This window comes from Sturnira hondurensis, unplaced genomic scaffold (genome assembly GCF_014824575.4).
Source record: "Sturnira hondurensis isolate 20B ecotype Veracruz unplaced genomic scaffold, ASM1482457v3 Scaffold0006713, whole genome shotgun sequence".
Taxonomy (NCBI): Eukaryota; Metazoa; Chordata; class Mammalia; order Chiroptera; family Phyllostomidae; genus Sturnira; species Sturnira hondurensis.
The window spans coordinates 4,828,507-4,855,016 of NW_028079344.1; the positions used below are offsets into that span (position 1 = coordinate 4,828,507).

Sequence of the window (26,510 nt, forward strand, 5' to 3'; positions counted from 1 at the left end):
TGCAGAAGCTGGGTTGGATTCTTGCTGTCCTACACACCCATGACTTCTTCAGCATCTTCCCCTCCCCACCCAGGTGACTGGCCCCTCTCCTCAACAAGAAACTGGAGTCTCCCTGGACTTTCAGGGATTCACTATTGGCCATGTGCAGGCTCTTCAAAGATGATTCTGAAGTGTCAGAGGAGGAACAATGTGACTTTGTTGGAGCTGGAATTGGAGACTGAGCCCAGGTGTAGGGCACTCAGCGCCTCCCTGGCCCTCTGCTGCACTTCCTGTCACTGAGCCGTCCAGAGAGAGAGCCTTGTGGGTGGACAGGTAACTGAGCCCACTCACACTCAGCGCCCCTGTGGTGACCAAGACCCAGAGTCCCAGCTCAAAGGAACATCTGTCACGCTTGCCTCCTTCCTTCATCTCCCCTAATATTTCCCACCCCAAGGCTGGTTTCAGCACTTTGCACTTCTGTGGAAGCTTTTATCTAGGTCCTTTTTCCATAGCTCTTCCCTTTCCTCCAAAGGCACCGCCTGCCTTCTACCAATGTAGACCAGCTTCCCAGATTTGAATATTATACAAATGATTGCATAAGGTATCCTATTATTGGACTTGTACAAAACTGGCTTTGTTTCTATCAGCTCTGGTATTGAGACTGGTGAACTTCAGGAGCAACTTCTGAAAAAAGCCTTGTGGTGGGGCGGGGCGGGGGGCAGGGCAAAGCTTTCCTACCAAATACCTGAGAGGAACTGTACTTCTGTAACAGGGCACAGCCAAGAGGGGAGCCCCCCCAAAAGGATTTGGAATGGGGTCCAGAACTCAAGGTGTCTGGGAAATATTAACACACCACCCAGGTGTCAGCTGGGGGAAGGGACAAATGGAACAGGGACATTGAGAGCTGTTTTGCATAGCAACAGTTTTGCAGCTAACCTCTGGCATGGTTATTTAACAAAACTATAACCTTTAACTGGTTTCATAGATATGTTAAATAGCTGTGGCCATGCTTTGAGCCAGGGGGATGGGAGTGACTTCTACCCAGGATGTAACTGGGGGCTGATCCCCTGAGTTACAGCACCTGTGTGAGAGCTTGGAGTTGATTGGCACCAGACCCTGGGGCCACACCTGCCCAGACTCACCCCAGACTCACGATGGCAGCCCAGTAAAGCTGGGAGGATATGGGAGTCCTGGCAGGTGTAACCGATTGTAGGAGGAGTTGGAAATGGGGCTGCAAAGGAGGACTGGTGTGGGGATTTAAACACAGACGTGGCAGCCATTGGAGGGAGAGCCACGCAGTTTTGAGCAGAGTGAGGACCCCCTCTTGCCCAGGTGGCAGAGAGAGCCAGGCGGTTTTGGCAAAGTGAGGACTTCCTCTTAGCCATGTGAGGAGAGAGAACCACGCGCTTTCGGCCAGAATGGGGACTCCCACAGCCATGTGAGAGAGAATCACCATGTGGCTTTAGCACAGAACTGCCACTCAGCTTTGCCAGGGTGGTGACCCTACCCTCTCTGCAGCCATGTGAAGGAAAGAATCATGTGGTTTTGGCCAGAGTGCAGACCCCTGCAGCTCTGGTAGAAGAGGCTCATGGGGCTTTGGGATGCTCCCTTTGGCCGTGTGGCCTGGGAAGCAGGAGAGACTTTGCCTGGAAAAATGGGTACAAAGAACTCTTTGCCAGTGGACCATGAGAAGGTGCCACATGGCTTTGGAGTAATTAGGGATCCAGCCTGGATGGCGACACAGCTGACGATGCCAGCGGCCTAAAACGGGGACGTGTGCTTCTTTTCCTGAGATACAATACCCCAAATTAGGGCAGGGGGAGAAGGAAAGGCTGTGGGCATCTGTGGGTATCCTAAAGGACTTTAATATATTAATGGGGACATTGGGTTACTACTTTAAGTCTGTATAGCTTTAAATAAACCTTTCCTTTTCACGAATCTCTGGCATTGAGAGATGTCTTTCTTCTGGTGGCGGACAGATGAGCCCAGTAGGTGTTAGTGTACTGTCCTTAGGAGGGGCCCCTGTTTTCTGTAACAGTTTTCGGCATCCCTGGGTGGGCCAAATATTGTCCCCCCGCCTTGGACCTCTGTTCTGTAACACTTCCTCAGATGGGCCTTTGGGCTTGGCCTCTCGGTGTCTCAACTTTTATAAGGCTTCCTGTACTATAACAGGGTACAGCCAAGAGGGGGCCCCAAATACGGATTTGGAATGGGGGCCAGAACTCAAGGTGTCCAGGAAATATTAGAAAAAAATATATAGGATGCCCTCAGCCCCACCAGTCTGAGCTGGGGGGTGGGACACATGGAGCAGGGCCATTCAGAGCTGTGTTGTACAGCCACAGCTTTGCAGCTAACCCCTGGCATGGCCATTTAGCATATCTATAACCTTTAGCTGGCTTCATAGACATGTTAAATAGCTGTGGGCATGCTTTGAGCCAAGGGGATGGAAGTGACTTCCACCCAAGATGTAACTGGGAAGCAACTCCCCCTGGTTACACCGCCTGTGTGAGAGCTTGGAGAAGATTCCACACCTGCCCAGACTCACTATGACAGCCCAGTAAAGCAGGAAGAATACAGGAATGCTGGCAGCTGTAACTGATTGTAGGAGGAGTCGGAAATGGGGCTGCAGAGGAAGATTGGCCTGGGGATTAAACCCCGGCTCGGCAGCCTTAGGAGGGGAGAAACACTTGGCTTTGGCAAGAGAGAGTCAGGACCACCCAGCTCTGAGGTGCTCCCTTTTGTCATGTGACTTGGGAAGCAGGAGAGACTTTGCCTGGAAGAAAAGGGGTGAAAGGACTCTTGCTGGTGGGCCATGAGAAGGTGCCACATGGCTTTGGATTAACTGGAGATTGTGGCAGTGACACAGCTGATGGTGCCGGGAGCTTGAATGACAGATGTTTACTTCTTTTCCTGAGATACAGTACCCTGGACTGGACAGAGGTAGAAGGAAGGACCGTGTGTGTGTCCGTGGGTATTCTAAAGGACTTTAGTGTCTTAGTGAAGACATTAAGTCATTACTCTAAGTCTGTATAACTTTTAAATAAACAATTCCTTTCCTGTTCACAAATCTCTGGCATTGAGAGACATCTTTCCCTGGCAGTGGACATAGCGAACCTAGTGGGGGTTCCTTTCAGTAATAGTAGATCTCACACCCCCCTTGGGTGTGTTCTGTAACAGCACGATTCTCTTAGATATTGTGAAACATGTGTTCTCTAGGAAAAAAATCCAGGTGTGAAAATCCAAACCAAATAAACTTGGTTAATCATGATCATTACAAAATGGTGGTAATTCCCTTGCTTTGCACTATCAGATTGCTTTAAGTAGTAAGGTCCCTCTTTGCATTTTAAAATATGTGATTTAAAATGAATTGAATCAATTTTCAGGGACTTATTTATACATACAAAGGTGGGCAAAAGTAGGCTTAGAGTTGTTGGTATGGAAAACAATACAATAAATAATAATACAAAAATAAACTTTCTCATACTCCCAGCTGTAAACCTGCTTTTGCCAACCCCTGTATATGAAGACATACCTGATTGGAGTATATTTACATTTTCATTCATTTATTGGTTCATTTCTTTGCTCATCCTCCTTTAGCTGTCGGCCCGTGAGAGGGGCAGGAAAGCCGCGAGGAGGCTCTGTGTGGAGGTGGGGGCAAGAACAGGAATCCGGGATTGCAAACATCATGGTGGCTTTCTCGATTCCGCAGGTTGATGAAAGGTATTTGATATTTGAGTTACAGTTGTGTCTGTCTCCCCAGCTAGACTGTGAAGTACTAGAAGGCAAGGGACATGAGTCTCTGACCCAGAGCCTCATGATACATTCAGTGAACGTGTGCGGACAATGAGCGTGCCTGGAAAGACAAGGGTGAGGGTGGGGGAGGAGGTGGGGAGCAAGCAAGTATTTAAAAAAATACCCAGCCTAGTAAATTTGAGGATCTAAGTGGCTTTAAGTGCTTCATGAATCTGTGGGGGGTTTTCTTTGACACAATGTACTTATATTTGTATATAGCCATGTGTTTCTGTGTAGATGTGTGATTTAAGTCATAGATAACATTTAAACCACAAATTTACAAGGTTATTGAAGAATTGCTATTTCTAATTCTGAGACAAAGAGAGGTCTTTATGCCCATTCAAACTTCATTGTTATATTGTAACTTGAGAATTTGTGTATTGTAACTTAGTTGTGAAAACACAAATTGCTCTGTTTCACCCACTAATACAAATTGAATAATAAATGCTGAATAATACATTTGCCATTGATGATATTGATTGGAGGGAGGAGGATTAGGGAGGGAAACAGATTAGAATCTGGTCTGCAGGTCTCAGTGATTGCTTGTAAAGGATGAGCCTTTACTGGTTAACAAGCTTAGTTCATTGTTCAGACTTTTTTATTTTTATTTTTACTTCTTCCTTTCTGGGACTTCACCCAGGAAAATGGCATCACCTGTCATTGTCACCGAGGAAACTGTTTCTCACTCTGGCTGGTAGAGACTGGAGACCTCGCCCTTTCTCATTACAGATTTGCATTTGCAGCTGGGCTCCCAGTGACCTCTCCTGAGGACAGAAAGCTAATCCGCTCGCGCAGATGAAGGAGGGTGCTGAGGATCCGCCTGGGCCAAGCCTGTTTAGACTGTTAAGCATACCCACCTATTACTTTCCTAAAGGAGGAGGCCGCAAAGTATTTGTTTTGAAATGATTTTAATATAATAATAATGCTCCCTAGATTGTAACTGTGCATGGACCCTGGTTTCTAACTTTAACCACCTTTTTTCCCCCACCATTTTCCCAGAGAGGTTGCAGATTAACCTTGAACTAGAAACAGACGAAATGAAGACAGGCCTCAGATTCCTAGTTAGTGGCTGGGGGTGGGGGTGCAGAGTGGTGAGAGTGTGCTTGGACAGTAGGTATCCCCACTGCATTTGTCAGCAGGGTAAACCTTTATTCTGTGGCTTTGGCAACAGGGGCTTTTTTCTCCGATCCTTTGTGTGCCAGTTGGCTTCTGTGGAGAGAGACTGTGCTCCAGCTGTATGCAAAGTGTGGGGTCCCCGGGGTAGGTGCTGAGCCCATTATTTCTCTAGCACTAGTTTCCCCGACTTCCTCCCTTCTACCTACACATAATAACCACAGCTAGCTAACATCTTTGGCTACCAGGTGCTGTTCTAAGCACTTTGTATGTGTGAAATGACTTCATTCTTACAACAACCTAGGAGATGAGTACTGTTTGTATTCTGATTTTAGACATGAGGGAGGACCCACTTCTGACCCAGAAGTGTCAGAATTTGTCCTGGCTCGACCCTCAGCCCCCTGCCCCTAACTCGTGCCCACGCAGCTCAGGTGAGAGATTCAACCCAGAACAGGAGTCAGAGGTCTGGGCTGCAGGTGCAGGGACTGAGCTGCCGCCAACCTGGGCCAGGCTGGCTCTTCACCAACATGCCTGGGGTGAGCCCCCTCTCTGTCCCCTGCTGTCTAGTGTAACCTGGGCCTGAAGGAAGAAATGCCACTCCTCCCCACCTGGTCCTCAATTTCCCCCTGCCCACAGCCCCACTTTGTGCAAGGCCAAGCACAGCACCAGCCTGTGTGGACAGTCGGAATCCAAGTGAAAAGGCACTTGTCTAAAGAGAGGATTTTGTATGTCTCCTACCCATGAAAACAATGAACTAGTTAATTATTTTTTTATTCTAAATTCTTTATTTTTTTACTTTGTTTTTTATTTAGGTGTAACTGACATAAATTATTTTCAGGTGTGCAACATAACGATTCAATATTTGTATGTATTGCAAAACAATCACCATAATGATATCCCAATACCAATACTTCACATAGTTGTACTTCACATAGTTGCATTATTTTTTCTTGTGGCAGGAACTTTTTTTAGTAGTAAAAACAGCATTTTATTCCACGCTCTCCCACCCACCCTCCCCCCCACAACCCTCAGTATTCTTTCTGTCTTTTGTTCCACAGTGACATTATGATCAATAAAAATAAGTTTCATGGGGCAGGACTGGGGGTTTCAAAACAGGTTGTCCACTTAGTCATTGTCTTCTGCCTCACCTCGAGGCTCTTATTTTCCCTTCTGACCTCTCTCTTCTTCACCAAAATCTTCCTCTTCCTTGTCATCTACTTCCAAGTCATTATGACCTTCATTCTCCTCTATCTCTCCACTCACAACCTCCTCTTCACCTTCCTCCTCCTCTTCCCCACCCTCCTGGTCTTCCACTACCTGAGCCTTCCTCATCCTTGTCCTTCTCATTGCTGCCCAGGCCCTCTACATAGCCCTCCGAGTCTGAGCCAGCCACCTTGTCAGTCTGGTGGTAGCCATGGAGATAAGCAAATTGCAGGAGGAGCCTGAACACGTTTTCTTGGTGGTGGTTCAGGTTGGTTACCTCACAACTGAAAACTTCTAAGCTCTTGACGTTTTCTTTTTCAGTGGCTCTATTGTGCTGAGGTCTTTAATTTTGTTGCTACTTAAATTTAGATGTGTGAGATTTGAACACTTTTTGCCAATATGTCCAGGGCCCCTGAGATTCTGTTATTGCTTAGTTCAAGCTTCTGAAGTTTGTTTTACTTTGGTAAGCTTGCAACAGAGCTAAGGCCTACCTGGACTGTAGTTAAGAACTCGAGTTTCTCCTGGCCAATGTGGCTCAGTTGGTTGGAGCATTGTCCTGTAGCAGAAAGAATGTGGTTTTGATTCCTGGTCTAGGCCCATAACTGGGTTGCAGGTTCCATCCTGTCTCAGCACGTGAGGGAGACAACCATTCAGTGTTTCTCTCTCTGTTCCTCTCTCTTTATAAGCAATTCAAAAAAAATGTCCTCAGGTGAGGGGAAAAGAGACTCTAGTTTTTCAAATTTACCCATCTGTGAGAACTTTGATTTTGCCTTCATTCCAATGACAGTTGTCCAGGATGAGCTCTTTTATATCAGAGGGTGTCCTGTCCCACAGCTTTAAAATAAGTGGAACCTAATAAAACAAACAAGTGAGCAAAATATAACCAAACATTGAAATAAGGAACAAACTGACAATAACCAGAGGGGAGGGGGGAAGAGGGTAATGGGGGAAAGAGGAGAAGGGCCATCAAGGAACACGTATGAAGGACCCAGGGACAAAGCCAAAGTGGGGATAGGACTGAGGGTGGAGGTGGGGGAGAATGGTGGTTGGAAAATAGAGACAACTGTACTCGAATAACAATAAAATTTTTTTTTAAGGAATGGATTTGGTAAGCTCAGTTGGTTTGTTGCCGTCCTGCAAAGCAAAAGGTCACTGGTTCAATTCCTTGTCAGGACACATGCCTGTGTCGGGGCTCATAGGTGAGAGAACTGACCAATGTTTCCCTCCCTCTCTTTCTTCTTCTCTTCCCCTCTCTCTACAAAATCAATCAACCAACCAACCAATCAATCAATAAGGATTTTTAAAAAACAAATAATGGATTTGTCCATGTCCATCTTGCTAGTGCTCTCGGCAGAGGCTTCCACTGGCAGAATTCAGTCAACAAATGCTGACTGAACCCTTGGCCCTGAGTTTTAGGACTTTGGAGGCTCAACCAGCTCAGCTCAATTCTTATGATGAGAACTTTAAGATTTACTCTCTTAGCAACTTTAAAATATGTGACACATAGTTACCATGCTGCACATTATGTCTCATGATGTTTACTTTATAACTGGAAGGTTTTTTTATGATTGATTGTACCTTTTGACTAGCTTCACCCATTCCTTCTCTCTTGGCCCCTGCCTCTCACAGCCAGAAATCTGTTCTCTGTATCTATGAGTTCATTTTTGTTTGGTTTTGTTTTTTAGATTCTACATATATGTGAGATCATGCTGTATTTGCCTGTCTCTATCTGCCTTGTTTCACTTAGCATAATACCCTCAAGTTTTATCCATATTGTCACAATTTCATTCTTTTTTCACAGCTGAATAATATTCCATTGTAGCTAGTTAATAACTTTAGTGGGTGTTTTATGAATGTCTGCCAGTGCTCAGCCCTGCTCTGAGCACAGGGATGCTCTGCTAAAGAGGCAGGGGGGCTCCTACCCTATAGGCTACTTTTTCATGCAGTAAACAAACAGAGAAGTTACAAAGAGGCATGAGGAAAAGCCAAGGTGGTCGTAGGACAGACAGGGAAGTGGAGGTGAGGGGATACATTCCATTGGGTGCTCAGAGAGTGCCTCTAAGAGAAAGGTCCAAGAGCTGAGACACAGAGACAAAAACAGCCTCCGGGGAATCTGGGCTCAGGCCCTGGGAGGGGCATTGGAGTGGGAATGAACCTGATGCGCTGAACAAGCAGAGGACAGTGGGACAAGGCAAAATAAGCAGCTTACACAGGGCCCTGCCGCCCTAGAAGAAGGATCTGCATCCCATTCTAACCCCACTTGTTTACCTAAGAGGAAGGAAGGATCCACTGTGCAGTCAGCTGGAAGGATTAGATCCGATTATGCAAACTTGTTGACACACAGTAGCAGATTTTAAAAAATGGTGCTTCTTGTGGGTTGTACCTAATCTGCATCCCCCTCTGAGCCTGCCCAGCCCCCTGCACGCATGGGCTGGACCCAGAGATGGGACCACACCCAGGCCCCTTGTAGCAGCTGGTGGTCTCCTCGGCCACACACTGCTTCAGTGGGTTCAGTGGGTGGCACCATGAGAGAAGTTAGCATTTACTGACCACGTGGCATCCGCCAGGCATTGCTAAGGGAAGTAAATCAAATGTGTGATTTGGGTAGTGTAGCACTGTATTTGAATTTGTATTGAACTTGATGAAATCATTTTCCTAAACATGATTGATCTTATCTAATCCTCCCTTTTACACACAAGGCCTGCTGTGGAATTTATTTCCCCAGAATTACACATTTAGTACATGGCAGAACCTGAATTTGAAAATAGTTAGTTCAGCCCTGGCCAGCGTGGCTCCATTGGTTGGAACATTGTCCCGTACACCAAAAAGTTGCTGGTTTGATTCCCAGTTGGGGCACATATAGGAGGCAACTGATCAATTTTTCTCTCCCACATTGATGTTTCTCTTGCATGTTCTCTCTCCCTTCCTCTCTAAAAACCAATGCATATATCCTCAGATTAGAATAACAATATATAAGTTTGGTGGGTGTTCCAGTTTGATATAAAAAGACACACAGTGAATGGGAGAGCCACGTCACTGGTACCACTAGGTGAGCGTGGCCATGGGCCAGCCTGAAGAAAACGCTAGTACAGAGAAGCAGCTGATGTGTGTGTGTTCTCGTATTTCAATGTGCTTACAACACTGAAACGTAATAAATGAGTTGAAAAAGGGGCTAAGGAAAGGTAAGCATTTGGAGTGTTAAGAATTTTGAGAGAGGGAGAGAAGCTAAGAGAGAACCAAAGATAGGAAAGAAGAAATATTTAGCAAATTAAGAGGTCAAGGTTTTATTTGTTTTTACTATGAAGAATAATCATCTGTTATTTTTTGTATCTCAAAGATAATGAGCCCAAGTTCCCACTGTGAAATCCAGCACAGTTGTCAAACATCTGAAACACTTTTTATTTAGTAAAAGATGCTCCATCTTTACTAAAAGATGCTTTAGTAAAGATGGGACGTCCAGAACGCCATGCACAAGCATAACTCAAAATGGACCACAGACCTAAATGTGAGAAATGAAAGAATCACTGAATTTTTCGGACTGTAAGCTGCACTGGACCATAAGATGCTCCTAGGTTTTAGAGGAGGAAAATAGGAAAAGTAATTTTAAAGCAAAAAATATGGTAAAATATTTAATAACATAAATAACATAGGTCGCTGCCCCCTCCCCCCCGCCCCGCAAGCCAGGTAAGCTACATTCAGATTATAAGATGCACTCCCTTTCCTCCCAAATTTGGGTGTGTGTGTCTTATCGTCCAAAAAATATGGTAAAACTATGAAACTCTTAGAACAGAATGTAGATGTAAATTTACAAGAACTTAAGTAATAGCTTCTTAGATTTGGCAACAAAAGCATCAGCAACAAAAGGTAATTTCAACTTTATTAAAATCAAAAACATTTGGCCCTGCCTGGTGTGGCTCAATGGACTGAGTGCCAGACTGTGAAGCAGAGGGTCACTAGTTTGATTCCCAGTCAGGGCACATGTCTGGGTTTTCTGGTGCAGGGAGTGTGAGAGGCAACTACACATTGATGTTTCTCTCCCTGTCTTCCTCCCTTCCCCCTTGTCTAAAAATAAATAAAATCTTAAAAAAAAACAAAAACTAAAAACATTTGTGTTGCAAACAATACCATCAAGAAAGTGAAAAAATCCACAAAATGAGGTTGCCTATAAAAAATATTTGCATTGCTTCTCAGCCTTTTAGCTGAGATCAGTGTAGTATAAAGATATTTGCAACTGTTATCTGATACAAAACTTATACCCAAAATTTATAAAGAACTCTTACAACTCAATAATGAAAAGACAAAAACCCAATTAAAACTGGCCAAAGGGTTTGAATGACCTTTATCCAAAGAAAATATGCAAATGGCCAATAAACATATGAAGAGAACTCAATGTCATTAGTCAATAGGGAAATGCAAACCCAAACCACAAGGAAATACCACTTTATACCCATAAAGATAACTATACTCAAAAGTATGCACCATCCCAAGTGGTAGGATGTGGAGAAATCGGAACCCTCCTACAATGATAGGGATGTTAGGTGGTGCTGCCACTTTGGAAAAAAGTTTGGCAATTCCACGAAAAGTTAAACATGTAGTTACCATATGACTCAGCAATTGTACTCTCTTGGATAGATACCCAAGAGAAACGTGAGCATGGCCACATAGGAGCATGGATGTTCACGTACTTCATAACAGCCAAAAATGGAAACAAAAGGCCATCTATCCATGAACTAATGAATGGATAAGCAAAATATCATTTATTCTACAAAGCAATATTATTCAGCCATAAAAATAATAAATTCTGCAACATGGATGAACCTTGAAAACACGCCGAGTGAAAAGAGCCAGTCACGAAAGATCTGCACATTATGTGGTTTCATTGATACGAAATGTCCAGAAGAGGCAGCTCGGCAGAGACGGAAAGTAGGTAAGTGGTTGCTGGGGCTGGGAGTGAGGGTGCAGGAGGGGGAAGGGCTGCCGATGGTATGGGGGCTCCTCTGAGGCTCATGAGGGTTGTGGTGATGGTACAGCTCTGTGAATATACTTAGAAACACTGAATTGTACGCTGTAGATGGGTAAATTTTGGGTATGTGAATTACATCTCAGTAAAGCTGTTTAAAATAAAAAGGAATATCTGGGGGAAAGGAAGCTTTGAAGAAGACAGTGAAGTGCACACTCCTTGGTGTGGACCCCGGTGTCTTCGGGGCCAGGCCACCACAGGCAAACTTCTAGTCTGTGCACACCTCCCCGTCTCGGTGAGAGTGTTCATCTCTAGTCTCTTCCTCTACGCTGTATGCTTCACTACACTGGCATCCTCACCACTCCTCAAACATGGGCCGTGCCAACTTCTGTGTCCCTGACCTCACTCCTCCTGTTCCCTTGCATGGGAGACACATATGCGGCCTCGAAAGCCACTGCTTAACCTGGAGCCTAGTGTTCTCACTCTGAGTTTCCCTAAAATGGCACTAACCTCAGTTATAAGTAGATCACAAGCAAATGGAAAAGCAAATCTACATCTCATTCAGATGGAAAATCATCAGAAAAGAGCTAAGCCCTCGCGCAGAACATGCACACACGGTGGCAGAGCAGAGGCCCCCTCACAGCTGTCGGCGGAGGTTAGATCTGGATGAGGGAAGGAATGAGCAGGTGGAGAATAAGGATGCCCTCTGCTCCATGCACTGTGCTGTGACTTATTCATTTAGTCTTCTCAGCCCTGTTAGGATTAAATGTGCGGATGTTTGTGAAGTGTCTACATCACCACCGGGTGCATCCTACATGCTAAATATTTTCTTGTTAAACCAAATAAATACAAAGTGGAAAACAGGTAGCATTATTATTATTATCCCTATTTGATAGGCACAGAGAGGGTTAAGAAGTTGCTCGAAGATACACGCTAATAAAAAACAGAGCCCCTTGTGTGGCCCACACCTATATAAAGAAAACAGCACAGTTCCCTCCAAGATGGAGGCATAGGTAGAAATCCTTTGCTTCCTCACACAACCCAAAGGAGAATAACAACCAATTTAAAATCAATAAACAACCAGAAGTGCCAGAAAATCAAACTGCGTGGAACTCTGACAACCACAGAATTAAAGAAAGAGTCCAACAGCACAACCAGACTAATAAGGCCAAGGACCTCGAGGGCCGACTCAGAAAAACTGAGGTGAGGCGGTGGATCAGGGGGGTGGGGCTGGTTGTGCAGGAGGGACTGACTTAAGGGGAAACTGAGACTCAGAGCTGGCTGTGATCTGAAACTCTCAGTCTCACACGAGAGTCTGTTGAAAAGTGTTCTAGGGACCAGCTGGTGAGCTGCACTGTTCCCTCTCTGGCCCCTTCGGGAACCACAGGGAGCATCGCAGCACAGCAAAGAGGGTGGCCCTGCCCAGGTGAATACCTAAGGCCCCACCCCCTTACAACTTCGCAGATGCACCAAGACAAAGAAATATGGCCCAAATGAAAGAACACAGAAAAACTTCAGAAAGAGAACTAAGCGAAGAGGAGATAGTCAACCTATCTGATGGAGAATTTAAAGCCCTGGTAATCAAAATGCTCACAGAACTGATTGACCTTGGTCAAAAATGTAAAAACAAATGAAGAATTTCAAAGTGAAATAAAGCGAAGTATTCAGGGAATGGACAGTGACAGGAAGGACACCAGGACTCAAAGCAAAAATTTGGAACAAAAGAAAGAAAATAAACATCCATCCAGAAGAAAAGGAAGAAACAAGAATTCAGAAAAATGAAGAGAGATTTAGGAACCTCTGGGACAACTTGAAATGCTCCAATATCTGAATTATAGGGGTACCAGAAGGAGAAGAACAACAGCAAGAAATTAAAAATTTATTTGAACAAATAGTGAAGGAGAACTTCCCCAATCTGATGAAGGAAATAGACTTCCAGGAAGCCCAGGAAGCCCAGAGAGTCCCAAAGAAGTTGGACCCAAAGAGGAACACACCAAGGCACACCATCATTAAGTTACCCAAGATGAAAGATAAAGAGAGAATTCTAAAAGAAGCTAGAGAAAAGGAGACAGTTACCTACAAAAGAGTTCCCATTAGACTATCAGCTGATTTCTCAAAAGAAACCTTGCAGGCAAGAAGGGGCTAGAAAGAAATATTTGAAGTCAAGAAAGGCTTTTTTTTGGACCCACCACATTTTTCAGACTATAAGATGAACGTTTTTTTCCCCGCCCCCAAATTTGGGAGGAATAATGGTTGTTAATGCTGCTGTTGAGTTCTGTTTACATTTACATTGGTGAAATATTATGTTATTTATGTTATTAAACATTTTACCACATTTTTTGCTTCAAAAATTTTTTTCTATTTTGCTCCTGTAAAATCTAGGTGTGTCTTATGGTCTGAAAAATATGGTACATCCAAGATTACTCTATCCAGCAAAGCTTTAATTTAAAATGGAAAGGCAGATAAAGTGCTTCTCAGATAAGGTCAAGTTAAAGGAGTTCATCATCACCAAGTCATTATTATATGCAGTGTTAAAGGGACTTAGCTAAGAAAAAGAAGATAAAAAATATGAACAGTAAAATGACAACAAACTCACAACTACCAAAAAATCAATCTGAAGGAAAAGAAAAACAATGAAAACAAAAACTAAGCAAACAATCCAAATAGGAACAGAATCAGAGAAATGGACATCACATGGAGGGTTTTCAGTGGGGAGTGGGAAGGGAGGAATAGAGGAAAAAAGGTACAGGGAAGAAGCATAACTGGTAGGCACAAAATAAACGGGGTGGGGGAGATAAAAAATGGTATAGGAAACAGAGAACTCAAAGAACTTCCATGTACAACCCACGAACATGAACTACGGGGAGGGAATGCTGGAGGGTTGAGAGCACAGGATGGAGTGGGGATAAAGGGAGAAAATTGGAAAAGCTGTAATAGTGTTACCAAACAAAGGGTCTGAGGGGGGGCAATACTTGGCCCACCGAGGGATGCCAAAAACTGCTACAGAAAACAGGGGCCCCTCCCAAGGACAATACACTAATATCTATAGGGCTCTTCTGTCCACCACCAATTGGAAAGACATCTCTCAATGCCAGAGATTTGTGAAAAGGGAACAAAATGTTTATTTAATGCTATTCAGGCCTAATGCCTTCCTTAAAACATTAAAGTCTTTAAGGGTATACACCTACACACACACACACACACACACACACACACACACACACACACACACGCAGTGCTCCCTTCTCCCACTGTCCCAACTCCGGGTACCGTAAATCAGGAAAAGAGCACACGTCCATTTTTCAGGTCGCTGGCACGTGAGCTGTGTCGCCTGCCTGTCCAGGCAGGATCTCCAATTAATCCAAAGTCGTGTGGCACCTTTCACTGGCAAGAGTTCTTTGTACCAAGTCCTAGTCAAAGTGTCTCCTGGTTTCCAGGCCACTCGGCCAAAGGGGCCACCTGGCGGCAGGGATCTCCATTCTGGCAAAGCTGCATGCTCTTCCCTTTCACCTGGCCAAGAGGGGGGTCTGCACTCTGCTGAAACCGCGTGGCTCTCCCTCCTAATGGCTACAGGGGTCTACATCTTTCCAAAACAGGGTGGCTCTCCCCCTCACCTGGCCAAGAGGGGGTTCCTCACTCTGCTAAAGCCACATGCCTCTCTAGCAGGCACTCTGTCTCAGAGAAGCAGCCCCAGTTCCAGCCTGGTTAGCTGCCACTCACTTCTCCCTGGCCCAAAGCTTGGCCACAGCTATTTAACATATCTATCAAACCAGTTAAAAGTTATCGATATGTAAAATGACCATTCCAGAGGTTAGCTGCAAAACTGTTGCTATGCAAAACAGCTCTCAATGGCCCTGCTCCATTCTTCCCTTCCCCCAACTGACACCTTGGGGGGGGGGTGAGGACATCTTAATATTTCCTCCAATATTCCTGTACACTTTGAGTTCTGGACACCATTCTAAATCTTTTCTGGGCCCCCCCTTGGCTTGCACCCTGTATCAATAGCATAATCAATAAAAATACTTTAAAAAGAAAGAAAATAGGAGAAAAGAGAAAAATTAAGAAAAGCCAGATACAGAGAAACTGAAAAAGCAAAAAAGCTTTTCTTATTTGAAGCAACTCCAATGGCTTGTTTTCTGTGGCTCTGAGATTCAGTACATACAGGGAAAGAGTCTCCTCTGTGGCTTCCTATTTTAAAAAAAAGTTTTAAAATAATGTTAAAAAATAAACACAATTCAAATGATATTTTAAGGTTACATAATATTCAAGAAAACCACCTAGGTAGAATTTTAAAGAAAAAGCCAAAATGTAATTGACGTAGTGTGATAATAACTATAATTACAAAAATGCAAGAGTCATATAAACAGAAAAGGCTGAAGAGGATTACATTTGACAATGGGGTTGCTTTCAGCAGACCTAGTTTCTTCTAATTTGTGGTTGTAAATGATACAAAGTAATGTATATTCAAAAAGGTTTTTCTTAGTTGAGTATGTATTATTTTAATGACAAAAACATTAACACTAAGTATTTCATTTATAAAAGGAAAAAATAAACCAGTGGGATGAAATCTGGAAGGGTCTTTGCTCCTCCAAGTATTCTGAATTTAATAGACTCCTGCAGATGACTTTCTAGACTTTGCAGAAATGCTTTCCAATCCCGTATTCTTTTTCACTCAAAGATGGTCCACAGCCCTTGGCCAACACACCTGGTTTTCAGCCTTCTCTGAGCATGAGAATTACCCAAGGAAACTTTTAAGAATGTACCAATGCATGGCTCTTCTCCCAAGACATTGATTTAATTCCACTGGCTCAGGGCCAGGCATGAATATTTTGAGGATTTTAATTGGTGGCTCAGGCAAGGGCTCTGTACCAATTTGACCCTCCCCACTGGCGCATGATTTCTGACCAATTTTTTTTCTCCTAGAAATGTGGAAATTGGGGAATAATATTCCCTTCTTGGAAATGTGGAGATGGGAAAGAAAGACTGAGCCAGCTTGGTGGGTGGAGTGTTGGAGCTCTGGGCACCATGGATATGTGTGAGTTAGCTCTATGGGCAATACCAGTTGTGAGAGAGCAAAGAGGGCTGGTGAAGAGGGAAGAGGGAGTGCGGGCCTGCGAATCACAGGATCGCGGTTTGATTCCCAGTCAGGGCACATGCCTGGGTTGCAGGCCAGTTCCCAGCAGGGGACTCACGAGAGGCAACCATACATGGATATTTCTCTCCTTCTCTCCTTCCCTTCCCCTCTAAGGATAAATACATAAATAAATCTTAAAAAAAAAAAAAAAGAGTGAAGAGGGAGGGAGCAATGAAAGAGACGGTCAGCAAGAGAAACTCGCTCTTGGGGTCATCCAGCTCCCACTGCCAGTGTGTGGGAGGCTGAGCCTTGTCTCCTTGAAATGAGGTGTAATTCTTTCAAAGGAAAAAGTTGTGACTTTCTCCACTGGAGTGAAGGAGGGAAATGAAAAGGCAGGAAATAAAACAGGAAGATCTCTTGAGAGTAGTTACTCTGCTAGAGTCAGTGCCTTAAGAGGCAGTACTTGACCTTGTCCAGGAACTGAAGGACTTTGGGGGGGTGGGGGGCTGAGTCTTCTCAGTAGCTCAGGTAGAATTTTATGGGCATTTGTGCATAAATGCATTTTACAGAGAAGGAGGGTTGTAAGTTTTATTTTTAAAGGGGTCCATGAACTCAATAATTAACAACAACCTTAAGAACATAGAACATTTCAGAAACACCTCTCCTTCCAAACCTGGGTAGGAAATTGAATATTTTAAAAACAAATACTGTTAATGTTAACCCTACAGAGAAGAAAAGAGAGCAAGAGAGGGAAAGATAGAGAGATCAGTATGTCCAGTGCGATTTTAAATAATGTGTGTGTATTCTGTGGGGACATGTGTTTACTGGAACTTGAGATGGTTTAAATTCATATGGGAAAATAATGCCATGTATGGGAATGACAGTAACTCTCGTACACTTTGGCAGGGTTGTAATTTGGCACAGACATTTTGGAAAATTATTTTGCATTATCTACTATTGATACAGGGTGCAGCCAGCGGGGGGGCAAAAAATATTTGGAATGATGCCTAGAACTCAAAGTGTATAGGAATATTGGAGGAAATATTAAGATGTCCTCACCACCACCCCCAGGTGTCAGTTGGGGGAAGGGACAAATGGAGCAGGGCCATTGAGAGCTGTTTTGCATAGCAACAGTTTTGCAGGTAACCTCTAGAATGGTCCTTTAACATATCTATAACCTTTAACTGGTTTCATAGATATGTTAAATAGCTGTGGCCAAGTTTTGGGCCAGGGAGAAGGGAGTGGCTTGGTATGTAACTGGGGTGCTGATCCTCCGAGACAGGGCCTGCAAGAGAGCCATGTGGCTTTAGCAGAGTGAGGACCCCCTCTTGGCCAGGTGAAGGGGAGAGCCACACTGTTTTGGAAAGATGTAGACCCCTGTAGCCATTAGGAGAAAGAGCCACGCGGTTTCAACAGAGATAAGACCCCCTCTTTCCCAGGTGAAAGGGAAGACCACGCAGCTTCGCCAGAATGGAGATCCCTGCCGCCAGGTGAAGAAGAAAGACAAGTGCTTTTGGTCGTGTGCGGACCCCTGCAGCTTTGGTAGAAGAGGCCCACATGACTTTGGGGCACTCCCTTTGGCCAAGTGGCCTGGAAAGCGGGAAAGATTTTGGCTGGAACTTGGTACAAAGAACTCTTGCCAGTGGAAAGTGCCGCATGACTTTGGATTAATTGGAGATCCTGCCTGGAGAGGCAACACAGCCCACAGTGCCAGCGACCTGAAAAACAGACGTGTGCTCTTTTCCTGATTTATGATACCCAGAGTTGGGACAGTGGGAGAAGGGAGCACTGTGTGTTTGTAGGTGTATACCCTTAAAGACTTTAATATTTAATGAAGGCCTTAGGCCTGAATAACATTAAATAAACATTTTGTTTCCTATTCACAAATCTCTGGCATTGAGAGATGTCTTTCCAATTGGCAGCGGACAGAAGAGCCCAATAGATATTAGTATATTGTCCTTGGGAGGGGCCCCTGTCTTCTGTAGCAGTTTTTGGTATCCCTCCTTGAGCCACGTATTGCCCGCCCCCCCCGGACCTCTTGTTCGGTAACACTATATTATAGCCAGCAGACTGCATATGCATGTGCATCAAAGAATATTCATACAAGGATTTTTTCTGAATAGTCCCAAAATGTAATGATCACAGAGGAATGCCACAATAAAAAAAATCGAGGCAGTCGTAAAATGGAATTCTATCCAACAGTGAAAGTGAGGTTATGTATATATGAGACATAGCATAATGAACAAAAGAAACAAGACACAAAAAGAAATACACTGTTTCTATTGATGTAAAGTTCAAAACAGCCCAAAATGAACTATGAAGACAGGAGAGGGCCCTGGAATTCAGGCCACCATGGGGGCATGAGCAGGCTTCTGGGATGCGGTAAGGTCCTATTTCTTGACACTTGGATGTACTCAGCTTGTGATAATTCATCCAGATGTACACTTATGGTTTGTGTACTTTTGTCTCCAAGTGTTATACTCTAGGAAAAAAAAGTTGTGCTGGTGCTGTACATCTGTAAACATACGCACACTAAATTACATTTAAATAACAAAGGTCTTGCATTCAGAATATGTAAAGAATTGTTGCAAACAGAAAATTGGCAGAATGAATGAAAACCAGTTTCACAAAAGAGTGACAAGGGGTCATGCAGTCCCTAAACAGTGGGAGCTGCTGGGGACTTGCCACACTTCCATAGCTATGGCCAGGAACAAGGCAACAATGATTGTACTTCTCACTGCACAGCATGCTTCATGGTTTCTTGGGCTTCCAGTGGGGATTTGTTCCTCTTCCCCTCACAGTGCCTGGGGGCTGCGCAGTGCCTCCGGGGAAGAGGACCACACAGGGGGTCCGAGTCACAGCTGAGGAACTCTGAGCCCAAGAGAACTCTTCTTAGAAGGGCTGCTGGCACACTTACTCATCATTCTCCCCTCCAAAGAGAAATATTTTCTTCATTGCCCTGAAATGTATGCAAATCTCTGGGGAGAATTTTTGTTCTCCACTTTTAATTTAAAAGCAAGTTATGATTGTTTTGTCTATGTATCCCTCATTTGACTTTTGTTCTATACATTTGTATTTCAAGGTAGAAAAAGATTACCTCTGTCACCCTTGTTCTCTATTTCTGAACTAAAGAAATTTGTAATGCTGTGAATTTCTGCTGGTTAACTAATTGTCTCAATATTGGGTGGTTACAGTTTTAATCCAGAAAGTGTTAGTGATAAAGTTCTCAACTTTAATAAAGTTGAGGAAAGAGGGCTGAATTTTTATACTCATAAATGAAATATATGCATGTTGTCCATTTCTCCAGATGATATAAAATAGGATGTGAATTTTTTCCTTAAATTAGTAGTTGACTAAATTCAAATCGATTAAGAAATATTTAACTTATGAAATTTCTTAGTCCTTCATTTGCACAATTGTCATTTTCTCTTTACAAAAGAGAAAAGGAAACTTACCAAAAAAATCTCAATTCTGGAGACCAAAATTTTAATTGTCCCTTGAAGCTCTGTAAGTGGAAATCAATAGCCAATGTTCCCCTTTTCCTATAGAAATTTCTCAGAAAAGAGGACACCTTAATAAATGGGAGGTGGCTAGATGTAGTGAAAAGAAAGTTGCATAGATAGGGAGACTTGCAGTGAGATTTATAAATGATTAAACCTCTCATATTTAAAATTTAGGGAGCACATATGATGCACAAAATCTTTAAAAATTTTTTCTATAATTTAATGAGTGGTTATAAACTTTTGAAAGGTTGATTTACATATGAGACTTATATCCCATATAAAGTGTCGGATTAGGAGATCCAAGACGGTGGCCGAGTACGTGGAAGCTACACTCACTACCTCCCAGGACCAAACTGGAATTACCAGTAAATTATAAAACAACCACCCTGAATAACCAACCAAAGATTAGCTGAAGAGAAGTTTTATAACCAAGGATTTACAGAGGAAGCCATATTGAGACTTGCAGTAAGGGCGGAGATGAGAAAAGGGCTGGCCTCACTCCCACAGGCAGGGCCAGTGGCTAAGATTCTGCAGGGATATCTCAGTTCCAAACGTTCCCCTTGAGAAGCGTGGGGTCTAGACTCCAAGCTGGGCTCCCCATCCCAGAGCATCACTGCTGAGAAGAGGCACCCATATAACACCCGTCTGTGAAAATCAGCAGAGATTCTGTCTACCAGGAAAAGACTGGTGTCTGTCTGCTAGAGACACAGCCAATGCACAAACTCACCCTGCCACCCACCCTGGGCTCTGGCAGAGGGAGAGCAGAGCAGACTAGAGGAACGTGAGTCGGGTTTATGGCTCTGGGGAGGGACAGAGCTGAAGGGACATCTGCCAGGATTCCAGTGCTGAATCATTTTCTCTGTACCACAGATGTTGTCTCTCTTGGCTGGAGCACTCCCCTCTGTGCAGCCTGGGGGGAAGCTAGAGCCCCATCCTGTGGAGGTTAGGCCCTGCTGAGGAGTCAACTGCCTTGGCCAGGTGTAGAGGTTTGGGCAATCTAAGGAGGTGTAAGTGACTGAGTTGTGTGGCATTGGGGTTGAAGCCATTCCCACGAATCTGACTGGAGCTTGCCCATCGTGGAAGATCTGTTAGAACTACCCTCTGGGCTATGGCTCTAGCTCTGAAGGCCCTACCGCTCTGACTCCTAGTGGAAGAATCTGGGACAGATTAAGTGATATGGCTCTGGGGCAGGGGCCACAACCCCACTTTCCCAAATCCTGACCAGTACCTCTCCCTAGAGGGAGACCCGCTAGCCCCATCTTCCCAGCTCCTGGCAGCCCACCCAGCTGAGCTCCTCCTCCCAGTGGAAGCTGGGACAACTGAGCTGGGTAGCTCTAGAACAGCACCCACTTTCCCCTCACATGCATGACCTGAGCAGAGCCTCTTGTTCACAGTCTTGGTCTGTTTGATCCTGATAAACTCTGCTGGCCTAGACTTGGTATACCCAGGAACTTGTGCTGAGTGGCTTCAGACTCAGCACTGACTCCAAGTTTGAACCCGTATCAGTCTGGTGAATACCACTCACCCTTACCTGGTAACTCACTGAGAGCCTACCCCATGTCAAACTTAGTTAAGAGAAAATTGGTATAAACCAAACCCTAATGGACAGTCTTCATATAAATTCTAAGATACAACAAACAAGTGTTGATGAGGATGTGGAGAAAGCAGAACCCTTGTGCACTGATGCTGGGAATGCAGATTGGTGCAGCCACTGTGGAAAGCAGTATGGAGTTACCTCAAGAAATTAAAAGTGGATCTGCCTTATATCCCAGTAATCACTGGGTGATTACTGGGACATAATCACTTTTGGGAATATATCTGAAGAAAAGCAAAACATTTAATTCAAAAGAATATATGCACCTCTGTGTACAGTGCAGCAATAGTTACCATAGCCAAGATCTGGAAGCCCAAGTGATCATCAGTAGATGAGTGAATTAAAAAGCTGTGGTACATTTACAGAATGGAATACTATGCAGCCATAAAAAGAAGGAAAGCTTACCCTTTGCATCAGCATGGATGGACCTGGAGAAGATTGTGTTAAGTGAAATAAACCAGTCAGAGAAAGACAAGTACCACATGATTTCACTCATGTGTGGAACCTAAAGTACAAACTCAACTAACAATCAAAACAAAGACAGATTCCTAGATCTGTTACCAAGCAGACTTGTTCCCGGCTTGTTACCAAGCAGACTGGGGCCCGTCCAAGTGGGGCCTTGGTGGATGACCCAACAAGTAATGCTGGAAGGAGCAGGCCTTCATTTACAACATTCCAGCCTTGGGGGTGCTCAGAGCACCTCAGCTCAGAACCCTTCTTTCCCACTGGACCCAGCAGTTCCCATGCTCCCCGCCAGGCTACTAGCCAAAAACATCCCCCAAAGTTCCCCATGTCCATATCTGTGTAGGACTGGACTACATTGTCATGAGCCTCCATGTAATAGTCCAGAAAAGCACGTGCAGTGTTACTCTGGATCATAGTAAAACTCAGGAAAAGCACAGGTCTTAAAAGTCCAGGTAAAATCTAGGTGCAGCAGATTAGGATCTTGCAAGGAAGTCCTTGGTGGCTCGGGAGCAGCTAGAGCAGGCATGGCCACAGCAGCGGCATCTCCTTTCTTACTAGTCCAGGCTGCATGGCCTCCTACCCCCTATAAACTACGTAGCTGCTTGTTTACTTTTGCCTTCTCACTGCTCTCTTTCAAACCACATGGCCAAGAGGGAGAAATGGCTCCTGTACCTAGTTTAAATCCTGACACCTCCTCTGTAACCCCATTTCCACTACAATCAGCTGCATATGCCAGTCCTCTAGCATCTTCTGCCTTTCTCTGGCTGCCATTATTAGTCCTGGAGAACAGCCTCCTCTAAGCCTCTAGGCTAAATCTTGAATCGAAGTCACGCCCATCCCCCCCCCAACACACACACACACACACACCAGCAACACAGCTATTTAACATAACTATAACCCTGGCCAGCTGTTATTGATATGCAAAGTACCCTTCAAATGGTCCATCAGCTTCCTCCAGCCATAGAGGACACCATCATCCCCTAGCCATGGCTGTAGCAGCTTTGGGATTTGTTTTCTTTTTTCTATGTTCCCAAGGGCTTCTGAGCCCACACCCTGTTCTGAACTTCTTCCACACTCATTACAGGCTGACAGCTGTGGAGGGGTGGGCATTGAGGGGCTGGATGGGAGCAGGGTTGGGTGAGGGATTGAACAACAACAAAAAACCCATGGATATGGGCAACAGTGTAGTGGTGGCTGGGTGGGGAAGGGGGGTAGAGGAGGATACGGGGGCAAAACTGGTGATGGACAGACAATACAGCGTGCAGACAACGTGTTGTCAAATTGTGTGCCTGAAACCTGTATAATTTTGTTAACCAGTGTCACCCCAATAAATTCAGTAAAAAGGAAAAGAAATAAATATCAGATGAGAAGTGCTTGCTCCTCTCTGGAGCCTCCCAGAGCCAAGTCCTTGAAGGTAGGAGAGAGGCAAGCAGTTAGGAAGGAATTGCTGCTGCTGCATCTAGACTAGCGGTCCTCGGTTCTCGGAGTGCGGCCGCTGGGCCAACAGCAGCAGCATCGCCGAGATCCTGTTGGAAATGCAGGTCCTTGGCAAACCTGATGAGGCGGGAACTGGGAAAGAGTTCCAGCAATCAGTGTTGAAACAAATGTGCTGGGGCTTCTGACGCATGCTCAGGTTTGAGAACCTCTGCCCCATACTTCCAAAGAAACTTATTTTCAAATTAGGAAGACTTTATGAGTATCTCTGGACACCAGTTCAAAGCAGAAATATACAAAATAAAACCTGATAGGAAAAATTGTAGATAAAAGCTTTTCGTCCTAAAAATTTATGAGAAGATGAAGGAGGATGTGTGGGCACAACAAGTACATAAATGTTAATTATAACTGGTGGGTAAAACATTATTTTCTGTAACTTGGTCAAACAGTTTGAAAAATTATAGCTAATCCAAAAGAGAGTGTTATTTTTTAGTTCGAACTTTTCACTTTGCAGTTTTCCTTACCTGAATTCTTTCAGGAATCACTGGTGTAAATAATGAAAACTCTAATAAGTGTGAACCCAGGGGAATATATCTTAAGGGCTTTCTCTCCTCCCCATATGACGATGACTGAAAACAGTAGTCAGAATTACCTCACTATGACCTTATTTATGGTGCCTACTGACTCATGGTTGATTTGACATGTGGCAAATAATACGTTTTCTCATAGCTAAAAACCTGTGAATGAAGAACACTGCACATTTTTCTTCTTTACCTTCAGGAAATAATAAATGTTAAATCAATGCACAGTTTACTATGTTACAAGTAAAAATATTAAGTGCTTTGAAATTAAAATAAAACAGGCAGCCTCAGAGCCTGCTGTCTGCACGGGTGAACTGACCCCTGGGTCTGAGACAGGCTGTGATGACAGGAACTTCAGTGTTGTCTTACTGTATGTAGACCTGTAGTGAGGGACTTCGAGTGCACCCAGTGGGACAAGAATGTCCTGTGTGACCTTTTACTGTGACATCGAATCCCCATCTAGCATTTCAGTTATGTTATTATTACAGAACAGACCCAAGGGGGTGTACAATATACTATTACCAAAAGGACCCCCACTAGCTCTGCTATGCTCACCGCCAGAGGAAAGACGTCTCTCAATGCCAGAGATTTGTGAAAAGAAAAAGAAATATTTATTTAAAGCTATACAGACTTAGAGTAGTGACTTAATGTCTTCATTAAAGTATTGAAGTCCTTTAGGATACCTACAGAGGCACAGAGTCCTTCCTTCTCTCTCTGCCCAGTCTGGGGTACTGTATCTCAGGAAAAGAAGAACAAGTCCATGAGTCAGGCTCCGGGCACCATCAGCTGTGTTGCTGCTACAATCTCCAGTTAATCCAAAGCCATGTGGCACCTTCTCACAGCCCACCAGCAAGAGTCCTTTCACCCCTTTTCTGCCAGGCAAAGTCTCTCCTGCTTCCTAAGCCCCGTGACAAAAGGGAGCACCCAAAGCTGCGTGGTCCTCACTCTCGCCAAAGCTGAAGGGTCTCCACTCTGCCAAAGCTGCATGGTTCTCCCCCAGCATGGCTGCCAGGCTAGGATTTTAAATTCCTCAGCCAAATTTTCTCTGCAGCCTCATTTCCAACTCTTCCTAGAATAAGTTACACCTGCCGGCACTCTTGTATCCTTCCAGCTTTACTGGCTGCCATAGTGAGTCTGGGCAGGTGTGGCCCCATGGTGTGGAGCCAATTACCTCCAAGTTCTCACACAGGTGGTGTAACCAGGGGGAGTTGCCTCCTAGTTACATCTTGGGTGGAAGTCACTTTGATAGTCCTGGCTCAAAGCATGGCCACAGCTATTTAACATGTTTGTGAAAACAGTTCAAGATTATGGATATATTAAATGACTATGCCAGGGATTAGCTGCAAAGCTGTTGCTGTACAAAATAGCTCTGCATAGTCCTGCTCCATGTGTCCCTTCCCCCAGCTCAAATCTGTGGGGGGTGGGGGGAGGACATTCTATATAATTTTCTAATATTCCTGGACAACTTGAGTTCTGGTCCCCATTCCAAATCCCTATTTGGGGCCCCCCTCTTGATGGGTCAAAATGCTGCCAAAAAAACACAACTTATATTGACAGAAAGCCCTGAAAATATTGGTAAAATTTAAATTAAAAAAACAAACAAAAGGGACTTCCGCCAAGATGGAGGTATAGGTGGAAACACTGTGCCTTCTCCCACAACCAAGTCTGAATACAACAAAGGTTTGGTAAACAAAGACACAGCCAAAGAACAGAAAATTGAACTATACAGAAGTCCAAAAACAATGAACCATTCAACCTGGACTGGTAGGAGGGGCGGAGCCAGCAAGGGAGCAGGGTCAGGCAGGAAGGACCCCCTGACCCAGGCCCACAGGCAGCTGGAGTAGCAGCGGGTGGCAGCGCAGACCCAGTGAGGGTGTGGTGGCAGGCTGAGCGCTGTCACGCATTCACACGCAGTTAGGCCAGCAGAGGAGTGGGCGGTGAGGCGGACCGCGCAGGCCTCAGGGGGCAAACTCAGTGAGTATGCAAAGCTGCGGGCTGACTGTGGTCACACATCCACATGCAGTGAGATAGACTGCGCAGGCCCCAGCAGTGGGAAGCAGCAGAGGGGACCACCATTGCTTTCCTTTGACCCCGCCCCCACATAAAGAGTCACAACCCAGCGACTGAGTTGCCCCATCCTGGTGAACACCTAGGGCTCCGCTCCTCATATGTAACAGGCACGAACAGTTCAAAATATGGCTCAAGAAGAACTCAAAGCCCCAGAGCCGATAACTCTAAGCGAAAAAGAAATAGCGAACCTCTCAGATGCACAGTTCAAAATACTGATGATCAGGATGCTCACAGAACTGGTTGATTATAGTCACAAATTAGAGGAACATATGAAGGCTAAACTAATTGAAATGAAGGGAGATGTCCAGGAAACCAATAGTGATGGAAAGGAAACTGAGACTCAAATCAATGGAGTGGACCAGAAGGAAGAACTAAACATCCAACCAGAAAATAAAGAAACAAGAATTCAAAAAAATGAGGAGAGGCTTAGGAACCTCCAGGACATCTTTAAACATTTCAACATCTGAATTATAGGGGTACCAGAAGGGGAAAAGAAAGAGCCATGAGTGGAAAACTTATTTGAACAAATAATAAAGGAGAACTTCCCCAGTCTGGCAAAGGAAATAGACTTCTAGGAAATCCAGGAAGCTCAGAGAGTCCCAAAGAAGTTGGACCCAAGAAGGAACACACCAAGGCACATCATCATTACATTAGCCAAGACTAAAATGAAGAAGAGAATCCTAGAAGCAGCAAGAGATAAGGGGACAGTCACCTACAAAGGAGTTCCCATCAGACTGTCAGC

General features: G+C 44.6%; 1 pseudogene; it reads right to left on the bottom strand.

Moving 5' to 3' along the window:
* Nucleotides 1-5,963: 5,963 nt before the first annotated feature.
* The window catches only part of LOC118990010 (acidic leucine-rich nuclear phosphoprotein 32 family member A-like), a 35,363-nt pseudogene continuing 14,816 nt past the window's right edge, over nucleotides 5,964-26,510 (bottom strand).